The sequence below is a fragment of the Mesoplodon bidens genome (assembly GCF_964165515.1).
Source record: "Mesoplodon bidens genome assembly, chromosome: 2".
Lineage (NCBI taxonomy): Eukaryota > Metazoa > Chordata > Mammalia > Artiodactyla > Ziphiidae > Mesoplodon > Mesoplodon bidens.
Window position 1 is genome coordinate 160,484,214 of NC_138177.1, and position 12,431 is coordinate 160,496,644.

The 12,431-nt window shown below is 41.9% G+C and overlaps 1 long non-coding RNA gene across 1 annotated transcript; it reads right to left on the reverse strand.

Annotated features, from left to right (window-relative positions):
• Positions 1-3,085: 3,085 nt before the first annotated feature.
• LOC308612977 lies at positions 3,086-11,018 on the reverse strand. Its single transcript, XR_014015197.1, has 3 exons — positions 9,885-11,018; positions 4,239-4,316; positions 3,086-3,462 (listed from the first exon to the last, which is right to left on the reverse strand). It is a non-coding gene; the product is annotated as an uncharacterized lncRNA (long non-coding RNA).
• Positions 11,019-12,431: the final 1,413 nt, after the last annotated feature.

Here is a 12,431-nt window from a genome sequence, read left to right on the forward strand (position 1 = left end):
CAGACTTGTTGACACAGGTGGTCCAGAGAACCTCAAACTTTTTTTTTTTTTTTTTTGCAGTACGCGGGCCTCTCACTGTTGTGGTCTCTCCCGTTGCGGAGCACAGGCTCCGGACGCGCAGGCTCAGCGGCCATGGCTCACGGGCCCAGCCGCTCCATGGCATGTGGGATCTTCCCGGACCGGGGCACGAACCTGTGTCCCCTGCATCGGCAGGCAGACTCTCAACCACTGCACCACCAGGGAAGCCCTCAAACTTTTATTAACTTAGACCAGAATGAATACTAGTCATGTCCCCTGGTGCCTGGCAGAAGCAAAGGAAAATCCTTTCTGGAGGATTGTGCCATTATCCTAAGGACTCAATCTCAAAAATGATTTTTTTTCCAAGTATAATGACCAGTAGTCAAAGATAATTAGTTCCAAAAAACAACAGGCTACCCTGAGTAATAACCAATAGAGACAGCAGACAACACTAAGTCCCACAAAAACTTCAGATAGGGGTTCCCTGGTGGCGCAGTGGTTGAGAGTCCGCCTGCCGATGCAGGGGACACGGGTTCATGCCCCGGTCCGGGAGGACCCCACATGCCGCGGAGCAGCTGGGCCCATGAGCCATGGCCGCTGAGCCTGTGCGTCCGGAGCCTGTGCTCCGCAACGGGAGAGGCCACAACAGTGAGAGGCCCGCGTACCACAAAAAAAAAAAAAAAAAAAAAAAACCTTCAGATATTGCAGTTATTAGACAGACTCTAAAACAACTGTGTTGACTACATTTAAAGGGGTTTTTTTAATGAGCTTGAAAATATCTGCAGGAACAGGAATCTGTAAAAAATGTTGTAACAGATTGGAAAAAGAACTAAATAGAACTTCCAAAACTGAAAAATACAATAACCAAAATTAAGAACTCAGTGAACATATTAATCAACAGATTTTACACAGCTGAGGAGAGAACTGAACAATGGATCTAAAGGACGTAACCAGAATGCAAGAGAGGAGATAAAATGACAGAACATATACAAGATAGGATAAGAGACATAAAGGATAGAGTAAGCCCTAACATGCTTTTAATGAGAGTCCCAGTTGGTGAGGAGAAGCAGTTTGGGACAGAGGCATATTTGAAGAGATGATGGCTGAGGATTTTCTCAAACTGACATAAAACACCAATCCATAGATTCAAGAAGCCTAATGAGTCCCAAGCTAGCAAATGAAAAGAAATACACACTTAAAATACATCATTGTAAACCTGCAGATAACCAAAGACAAATCTGTGATAAATAGATAGATTATCGTCAAAGAAGTAGCAGTTAGGCTGATGGCTAATTTCTCAGTATCAACAATGGAAGCCAGAAGACCAAGCCTTCCATAATTCTTTCTGCAGATTGTTTGCTTTACAAGGACCTCCTGCCAACAAGTTAGTGGAGGCAAAAATCTAGTCCTCATTCCAGTTGCCAGAACCTGTGCCTCACTCTGAGCTGCTTCTGCCCAGAGAAAGGGGTGCATTTTTCTAATTCTCACAAAGATATCTTCCACTTGCCAAGCCATGTGCCAGTGGGGCAGCATCTACCCACAGGAGGTACCCTGTTTTAACTTGTGTAAATCACCAGATGAGCTAGCAGGGGGTCTGCAGAAGAAAGTAAAATAACTTCATGTGCCTCTTCTAATTTTGAAGCTACACATTCTTTCTGTTCTTCATTTCATTGGAGCTAGGCAGAGGAAAACAGCTCTGGAAAATTAAAGGTATTTTGAGGCAAACAAAAACTGAGAGTTTACTACTATTACATTAAATGTGAATAGACTAAATGTTCCCATTAAAAGACAAACATTGTCACAATGGATTATAATTCAGTTGTCTACTATTTACAGAAGACTACCTAAAATATCAGACAGTATTTCTCAACTTAGGGTGATTTTGTCCCCAAAGGGACATTTGACAGTGTCTGGAGATTTTTTGTTGTTTTCATAACTGGCAGGAGGGGGTGTACTATTGACAAGCAGTAGCCTGGGATGCTGCTAAACTACAGTGCACAGGACTGCCCCCTTACAACAAAGAATTATCTGGCCCAGAGGGTCAGCAGTGCCAAGGTTGAATAACTCTGATATAAATAAAGAGAAAATTTGAAGAATTAAAAAATGGAAAAATGATACACCATGAAAATATACAACAAAAGGAAGCCAATAACAGCTATATAAATGACAGGCAAAACTATCTTAAGTCAGAAAACACTTCTAGAGATAAAAGGTATTACTTCAAAAGAATAAAATTTCCATTTATCAGAAAGATATAGAATTTTAAATTTATAATTACCCAATAAAATGGCCTCAAAATGCATAAAGCAAGAATTTGCAAGACAAAAACAAATTCACAATTGAGGTGTTTTATGTTTACATTTCTCTCATGGAATTTGATATAACAAGCAGTCAAAAAAACAGGATATATAAGATTTGAATAACAGCTAATTTCACTGATGGGCATTTATAGAATCCTGTACTTAACTATAGAATACATATTCTCTTCAAGAGCACACGTGGAACATTTATCAAAGTTGACCATATATATACTGGACATACAGCTAGTTCAACACATTCCAAAAGATTAAAATTGCACATAATTATGCTCTCTGACATTGGTATCATTAAGAACAATAAGAAAAAGGTGACTGGAGACGCATACTGTGCCCCAAATATTTCAAAATTAAGCAGTACACTTCTATGTAACCCATGGGTCAAAGAACAAATCACAGTAGAAATTAGAAGTAACTGAATGATAATGAAAAATACCGTATATAAAAAAACTCCTGGGGTGTAAATAAAGCTGAGTTAAAGGGGATTTTATAGTTTTAAACTCACCCATCTCAAGAAGTTAGGGGAAAAAAACAGCAAATTAAATCCAAAAAAAGTAGAAGGAAGGAAATAAGACAAGAATAGAAATTAGTGAAAGAGAAAACATTCAGGGGCTTCCCTGGTGGCGCAGTGGTTGAGAATCTGCCTGCTAATGCAGGGGACACGGGTTCGAGCCCTGGTCTGGGAGGATCCCACATGCCGCGGAGCAACTAGGCCCGTGAGCCATAACTACTAAGCCTGTGCGTCTGGAGCCTGTGCTCCGCAACAAGAGAGGCCGCGATAGTGAGAGGCCCGCGCACTGCAATGAAGAGTGGCCCCCGCTTGCCGCAACTAGAGAAAGCCCTCGCACAGAAACGAAGACCCAACACAGCCATAAATAAATAAATAAATAAATTTAAAAAAAAAAGAAAACATTCATAGAGAGGATCAACAAAACCAAAAATTGGTTCTTTTTAAAGACTAATAAGATTCAAAATCCTTATAAAGAGTAGTGAAGAAAAAAAGTACAAAGATTACCAATTTCAAGAATGAGGGACTTCCCTGGTGGTCCAGTCGTTAAGTGGTTAAGACTCTGTGCTTCTACTTCAGGGGGCACGGGTTTGATCCCTGGTCAGGGGACTGAGATCCCGCCTACCACGTGGCACGGCCAAAAAAAAAGAATGAAAATGAGAACATCCCTATAGAACCTACAGGCATAAAAATAGTATATTTCTAAAAAAGTGAACTCCAGCTTCTTACCCTGGGTACACAGCCCTGTGTGATCTGATCATTTAGATTAGACCCTCTCATTTTATGTCACTGGCCCTTAAGTCTACTGTGCAGCCATCAATCATGCTGTCTGTTTCTATCTTAGGGACTTTGCTCTAACTCATCACTTTTTCTGGGACACAATGGCTGTCTCCTTGTAGTTTGATCTCAATTTTAACCATAACCTCCTCAGCAAAGCCTTTCCTGACCACCAGCCTAATGTAGCCACTAGTCATTCCCCATTACATGACCCAATTTTTTTTTAATTTTATTTATTTATTTATGGCTGTGTTGGGTCTTCATTTCTGTGCGAGGGCTTTCTCTAGTTGCGGCAAGTGGGGGCCACTGCTCATCGCGGTGCGCGGGCCTCTCACTATCGAATCATCTCTTGTTGCGGAGCACAGGCTCCAGACGCGCAGGCTCAGTAATTGTGGCTCACAGGGCCAGCTGCTCCGCGGCATGTGGGATCTTCCCAGACCAGGGCTCGAACCCATGTCCCCTGCATTGGCAGGCAGATTCTCAACCACTGTGCCGCCAGGGAAGCCCACATGACCCTATTTTAATTCCCTAATTAGCACATATTATTATCTGATGTCTTAATTATTTCCTCCCTGCCCCAGATATAAAACACGTGAGAGTAGGAATCTTATCTTGCTCACCAGAGTGCACACAATAGGTGCTCAATAGATGTATGTTGATTGAAATACCATCTTCTCATTCAGTCAGGGAGAGGTAAGCTAGGGGAAATAGGAAAAAAGTAGAAACAGAAAATGAAGAAAAACATCAAACTATTTAAGAACCTATTGTATACAAAACTATAGTGTTTTTTAAAAAGGGAAAGAAGGGACAAGAAAATGTGCACAGTGGGTTGAAAGGAGGAGGGGGGAAAACACTTTAATCATATAGCAGTACTGTTGTGTTTCAGAAAAGCTCTTAATTAGAGGGAAAGAAACTAACTTTGTTGAGCTCCCTCTGTGGAGGAAGCCTAAATTGCCAGATGATGTTTTTTGAAAGGTTTCATTTCTACTTACAGCTGTAACCAAAATAATTTTCTTTGTTTTCAACTCTTTCCTAGGAAGAAAAGAGCAAGTTCTTTCATCTTACAGGAGGAAAAACAAAAGGCTCTTTGCCTTCATGGTGTAATATTTGTCCAGGATTACTGGTTGTGCCATTCACTGAGAGAGAATACAAGAAGGCTCATTTTGGAGGGAAATCATAAGTTTCATTTTGAACAGGTTAAGATTTAGAGGCTTTTGAAACATCCAAGTAGATAGAGATGTTGACTAGATAATGGGATACATCAGCCTGGGTCTCAGGGGAGAGGTCTGAGCTGGAGCTCTAACTCTTTGATATACACAAGGTAATTGAAGCCATGGGGGTGGCTGTGAATGTCTAGAGAGAGAGAGGATAAAGTACGAAAAAAACGAGGTTCCAGGGCTGAACCTTGAGCAACTCCAGCATGTAATGGTTAGGCGGTGGGAAACCAGCCTCTGCAGGAGATTGAGAGGAATGGCTAGGAGAATGTGGTTTCATGAAAGCCAAAGTTAGACACCTTTCCAAGGAGAGAGGAGGGTCAGCAGTGCTGCTGAGACATCAAGGAGAACAAGGAATGAAAATGATTATTAGATTTAGTGACATTGAAGCCCGTGACCTCAGTGAAAGTCGTTTTAGCAGAGCAGTGTAGAATCTGAGTCAGTCTTAGCTTTGCATCCCTGGTGCCTTTGCACAGGGTAGACACTGGATATATTTGTTCATTTTACTGTGAAATGTTTAATAATGCAGGAATATGTATCATATGTATGTGCAGAATTTAAAGAATAATTATAAAGTGAACAACATTTACTGATCACCCAAGTTGAGAGAATCTTAGGAGACACCTGTCTGCCCCTCCCTGCTAGCAACTTCTTCTCCGCCCAGAGATACCACTCTGCCAGTACTTAAGGGATAAGTGCCCCCTTGCTTTTCTTTATAGTTTTACCACATATGAATGGTTCCCTAAACAATACACTGGTTTTTTTTTTTTACAATATACTTTTTAGTTTTGACTGTTTTGAATTCTGTGTAAATGGAATCATACTGTATCCACTTTTTTGGGTCTTGCTTCTGTTGGCCAACATTATGTTTTTCTGATCTGTCTGGGGTGATGATGAGACTGTATGTCGTTTGTTTTCACTGTTATATATAGTATTCTGTTGAATAAATATACCACCATTTACTTTGACATTCTGCTTTTGATGGACATTTGGGTCACTTCCCATTTTTGCTGTAACCAGCAACACCATCATGAATATCACCATATGTGCTGCCTTATGAACTTGTGTAAGAGTGTTTCTAGGATGGGTGTATACATAGGAATGGAAATGCTGGGTCATATGGATATGTCCATCTGTTCCCTAAAGTGGTGTGTCAATTTACATTCCTACCCTTTCTGTGTGAGAGTAACCACTGCCCTAGATCCTCCCCAGTGTTTGACATTGTCAAACTCTAAAATTGCTGCCTGCCTGATGGCTATGAAATTTTATCTCATTGTGGTTTTAATTTGCATTTTTCTCCTTATAAGGCAAACTTCTTTTAATTGAAGTATAGTTGTTTACAATGTTGTGTTAATTACTGCTGTATAGCAAAGTGACTCAGTTATACACATATACATTCTTTTTCATATTCTTTTCCATTATGGTTTATCCCAGGATATTGAATATAGCTCCTTGTACTATATAGCAGGACCTTGTTGTTTATCCATTCTATATATACCAGTTTCCATCTGCTAATCCCAAACTCCCAGTCCATCCCTCTCCCACCTCCCTCCCCCTTGGCAACCATCAGTCTATTCTCGATGTCCCTGATTCTGTTTCTGTTTCATAGATAGCTTCATTTGTGTCATATGTTAGATTTCACATATAAGTGATATCATATGGGATTTTTCTTTCTCTTTCTGACTTACTTCACTTAGTATGATAATCTCTAGTTGCATCCATGTTGCTGCAAATGACATTATTTCATTCTTTTTTATGGCTGAGTAGTATTCCATTGTATATATGTACCACATCTTATTTATCCATTCATCTGTCAATGGACATTTGGGTTGTTTCCATGTCTTAGCTATTGTGAATAGTACTGCTATGAGCATTGGGGTGCATGTATCTTTTTGAGTTATAGTTTTGTCTGGATATATGCCCAGGAGTGGGATTGCTGGATCATATAGTAAGTCTATTTTTAGTTTTCTGAGGAACCACCATACTGTTCTCCACAGTGGCTGCACCAACTTACATTCCCACCAACAGTGTAGGAGGGTTCCCTTTTCTCTACACCCTCTCCAGCATTTGTTATTTGTAATGATGTTATTTTAATGATGGCCATTCTGACCGGTGAATGTTTTTTGTATGCTTATTGGCCATGTAGTATTTCACAAAAGAGAAAATCCAGTCAAGTCTATTGTCTGTTTTTCTGTTGTACCTTTTTCTCATTGGTTCATAGGTATTCTTTAATATTTTGGATGCAAATTCTTTTTTGATGATGTGTGTCGAAAATATTTTTATCAGTGTGAGGTTTGAATTTCACTTTCTTTATGGTGCCTTTTAATAAATAGAAGTTTTTAATTTTAATATAGTCAAATTTATCAGTCTTTTCTTGTTTAAAAAACCCATAATGACTGAAGTCATTATGATTTTCTTCTAAAAGTCTTATATTTCTGTATTTTCCACTTAAATATTTCCACTTAAAAATTAATTTGGTGTGAAATGGGCTATCAGTTTCATTTTTTTCCATGTAGATACCTGATTTTCCCAGCACTGTTTAAAGAAATATCCATCCCTTCTCTATTGATCTGACATACCCAGCTGTCAGATAACAAGTGTTCATAAATGTGTGGATTTGTTCTGGGAATCCCTCTTTGGTTTCATTCAGTGATGTGCTGATAAATGTTTAACAACCAGCTCCTCTCTCTCCTCTCCCATACACTCAAAAAAGCCCTGATTTGTAGCACTTGCTGATTTCTGGTGGGGTGTAAATACTCCCACCATGACCAGTTTCAAGCTACCAACATGATGTCACAGAATGCAGAGTTCAGAAGAGATGCCAACAGTGGGCTCTCAAGAGCAGGGTTTATTCCAGTGCTACATCAAAAAAGTATCTGGCCCAATCCTCTTACTGATTTCTATGAGCCCCCAGGGCCTTGTAAATACAAATATTAACACATCAATTTTCAGAAACATAGTTACTGGGAAAATTAGGCATAATTATGAATTAGTTCCATCCACTTACTATTATCTTATAAATATTTTAAAGCTACCCTCTTCCCCACCTCCCCTCCCCCACACATATCCTGATCATTCCCACCTAAAAGTTCTTGGGGTCAGGGTTGTGACTTCTATTCCTTTATTCTCTCCTGTCCCCATTCCCCAGTAGCACCAGCTTCTTTGCCAAATTCAATGACTGGTAGAGGAGGCTTGCTACAGAAATTTCAAAAACGTGGACTAAGTCACAACTCTAGGATGTAAACCACTCACTGGGTCATGTACGGCCTGGGAAACAGAAGGTTGTCCAGAGGCAAAGCAAACTCTTTACATATCTCCAAGGGCAATGTTCAAGTCTATTACAGCAAATAAAAAGACTGGCCTGTTTGTGTGGCGTCAGCCAGGAAACCTTGACACCAGTGACTGAGCTTTTTGGTATCCGTTCACCTATAATTGTATGACTCCATAGAACTTTTTCTAAATGGGGACCGTGGTGACCCTAACTTTCTGTAATGTGGCCCTTGTGGCCCTGGTCAGCTTATCATCCAAAGTAATGACAACTGCAGTAGCTTCTGTGAGCGCCTACTTGTGTGAGTGCTGTTCTAGAAGTTTTACAGGGATCCTGTCTGCCCCTCACAGTGTCCCTTCAAGGGTGGTTATTCCATTTTACAGATGAGGAAATAATGACTCAGTGAGGTACGGCACCTTGTCCTCAGTCACACTGGTAGTAGGTGACAGGTGTATCCCATCCCAGGCCTGGGTAACCCCAAAGCCACTACCCCACACTGCTTTGTTCCACTCTTCACTTTGTATGTCCATGGTAGGGTTCTCCACTTTCTGCCTTGTGTTGTAGTTCCCTGTATATATTTCTATTTTCCTTACAATATTGTCAAGGTCCTTACAGGCAGAAACTGTGTCTGTTCCACCTACTGCCCAAGCAGCACTAAGTTAGGCTGACGAGGTGAACTGGATTGAGTGACCTGCCCAGGAACACTTCAGGGTCAGTGTCTGGGTCAGGAGTTGCACTCTCTGCTAGGAGACGATCCCAGGAGTCCACCACCTCCCATCTTCGTGTGCTTCCTAGCTCTGACACCCAGCCAGTAGTTCCTGGGTCCACTGGAATGTGTACTTAGGAAGCGAGGACTACCCCCAGCCCTGGTCAGCAGGTGTCTGCACCTACTGCACCCCCAGCTTCTGAATGGCCAGGACTTGTTCAGATGGAGAATGAACATTCTTTCCCTGACATGTTCATTTTTCACTTATGTTTTGTGCTAAGAATATTGTGGCGTTTAAGCCCAGTTACTTTTTAAAATATAGGCAATTTGGAAAATAAGTAAAGGCACAAATAAGAAGATGAGAATCAGCAGTAACCATACCACCCCAAGCAACTGCTATTAACATTTTGGTACATGTCCTCCCAGCTAGCTATACATTCAGTAGTGTGGAATTCACAAAAATGAATTTATATTATGCATGTTATGTTTGTAACCTGCTTCATCCCCTTCCATTTTTACTGGTTATTCCAAATCTAGAGGAAATCCTGTTAGAGAAAAGTCCTCTCCTCCCTCTCGCTGTGATTTAATGGGTGAGATGGGGTTAGATCATAATTACACTTATTTAATGCCATTTAAAAGTTTGTAAAGCATTTCACCTCCTAATGAGGAAAAAACTTAGTCTGAGTCATAGGGCAGAGGCAAGATCAGTGTTTATATCTTTATACCAGCCTGAGAATCGTTCCACCGCTATTTATTCCATCCTTCCACAAATGCTTTAAAGTTTCAGGTTTCAGGAGGAGAGAGAGAAAAAGTACAGTTGTAAGTAGGGCTAGATGATCAAATGTCAGGGCCAGATGGGATATTGTTTTTAACTGCATATCTATCTGAGGCGTTCTTTTTAAAATTATTCTTGACTAACTTCTGAATATGTTTTATATGCATAGGGAAAAAAATTTAAAAGCTATAAAGGGTATACAGTGAAAACAGCCCCCCACCCTATCTCTCATCCCCCACGTTCCTCTGCCACTCAGTCACCTTCTCCGGAGCATCCCTGTTAGCAGTTCTTGTGTGTCCTCACCTGAAGCATTCTGAGTTCAAAGGGCAGGGGCGTGCAGAGGGGATCAAGGGTGAGAAGAATGCACTTCTGTATTTTCCTCTATCACATCTGTATCCTCCGCTGAGGTCATCCGAGTCACTGGGATGCAAAGCCCCTGACAATATTCCAAACGAAACAGAATCTCCCTCTTCCAAAGCCCCTGTGGCTGTATCTCGAGGCAGGGTCAAAACTGCCACCTTCTGTGCCACTGGAGGCACCACTGATCCAGGACCAGTCTCAGCGTCTGCAGACTGAAAGCCTCGTCTGGGCTCTGCCCTGGACTGGCTCTAGGCAAGTTACCTCACCTTTCTGAGATTCCCGTTTTAACTAGGTGACCTCCAAGTCACTTTCTTCTCTAACCGTGGAAGATTAATTAAGAGGATGTCTTAGCTTGGGCTGCTATAACAAAATACCATAAACTGGTGACTTATAAACAGCAGACATGTATTTCTCACAGCGTTGGAGGCTGGAAGTCCAAAATCAGGGTGCCAGCATCATAGGCTTCTGATGAGAGCCCTCTTCTGGGTTGCAGACGGCTGACTTCTTATATCCTCACATGGCAGAGAGCAGAGCAGAGGAAGCAAGCTCTCTGGTAGCTCTTATAAGGGCACTAATCCCATTCATGAAGGCTCCACCCTCATGACCTCATCTAATCCTAATTACCTCCCAAAGGCCTCACCTCCTAATGCCATCACACTGAGGGGGTAGGGATTCAACATACGTATTTTGGGTGGACACAAACATTCAGTCCATAACAGGGGATAACTTAAAACAGTACTTCTCAAGTTTTAATATGCATGTGAATCACCCAGAAATCTTGTTACAATGCAGATTCTGATTCAGCTGATCTAGGATGGGGCCTAAGAGTCTTCGTTTTAAGGCTGCTCCCGGGTGATGTCATCTGCTGGTCTGAGGCTCAGGTCTTGAGTAGCAAGAACCAAGCTGGCCTGACTAATGGCCCATGACCTGTTCTAGGGATTAAGCACCTGGGAGTTCGGAGTAACATTTCCTTTGAAGCTGAGAGCTCCCTCTGGAGAACCCTGGCACCTGGTTTCCTAAGATTCTTCTCTGCTGAAGAACACTGACATTCTGTGAGCTCTGCTGGGTGCCAGGCTCTGTGCTCCAAATACATTCTCTCTCTTCATCCTCACAGCTACCCAATGAAGGCAGTGCTGTGATTGTCCCCATTTTACAGATGAGGACAGTGTAAGCCTTCAAGAGGATAAAGTGCTCAAGATTACATAGCTGGTAAGGGGCAGAGCAGGCATTCCAACCCAGATTATCTGATTCCAGAGCCTTCATCTTACTGCTGAACCGAAGAGCAGAATGGCGTTCTCGGTTCCAGCCTTGGAAGTAAACACCACTGCATCATGTGTATGTGGAAGCGGACACTGTTGTCCATCGGCGCAGAGTGTCTCCTCCAAGGGAACATGTCTCTGCTTGCAGGTCTACCCTCTGCCTCAAATTTTCTTGATACCTCTGAAGGGCCTCTGACGGCAGCGGTATCATCCAATGGGTAGGGTAGGAAGGCTGCTCCCATGAACCTCTCTCGCCCCAAGGAAAGGGTTCCTTGGCTGTGAACAGCACTTAGATCTGTCACGGGAAGGCCATGGGCCTTAACAGGCCACATCCATTTTCATTTACCTTCTGAAAGAAGGTTAAGGAGAAAATTCAATTTTGCCTAATGCCTCCCCCAAATGGCTAATTTATATGCTAATTAGCAAGATAAGAATCGATGAAACTGGTAATCAATATGATATCCAAGGCACCAGTAATGAAATTCATTTTGAGATGCACCGCCGGTGGAAGTGAAGCAATTACGCAGAATAAATGGGGCAGCTCAGGGAATAGGGGCTCCGTGTTGCACTTGACTGCATTATTTCCCCCATTACTCCTCCCCTCACCCTTTCCCCACCCCGTTGAAATCAACTGTCCATGCCGATCCTTTGGAGCACCACACACCAGCTTCTCCCTCTCTAATGCCCGACCCTGCATGATCCCTATGGATTTGTGGTCCAACCGGGAGAAAATGGAGGAGGGAAAATTACACTCTGAGAAGCCCAGACGTACAAGCCCTGGAGGAGAATCAGGGGCTAAATAGGAGCTTTTAAGCCAAATGCTGAGTAGTGAATAGCACTTCACTCTCATACTTGCTGAGCATGGTTTAAGGGTTTCCAGTTCTAGAGCTTAAGTATAGCCACCATATTGCCTAGATTTTCCAGAGCTGTCCTCATTTCAAACATTTTGTCTCATCAGACAATATGTCAAATGATGTGTCCTACTTAAGTCCAGTGTGAAGTAGGCCATAGTGTCCTCATAAGATTTAGCCTGACTCTAGGAAGTCTTATTTCAACTTGACCATTTATTCATTTATTCCAGGGTTTCAGATTTTTTTTTCTTTTCTGTGTGTGTGTGTGTGTGTGTGTGTGTGTGTGTGTTGAGGGGGTGATTGCAATCATCTCTGGAGATTAGGGACACAGCATTATTCATTTCGTACTTTTCAACTAAGACAATTAAAATGAATCTTTT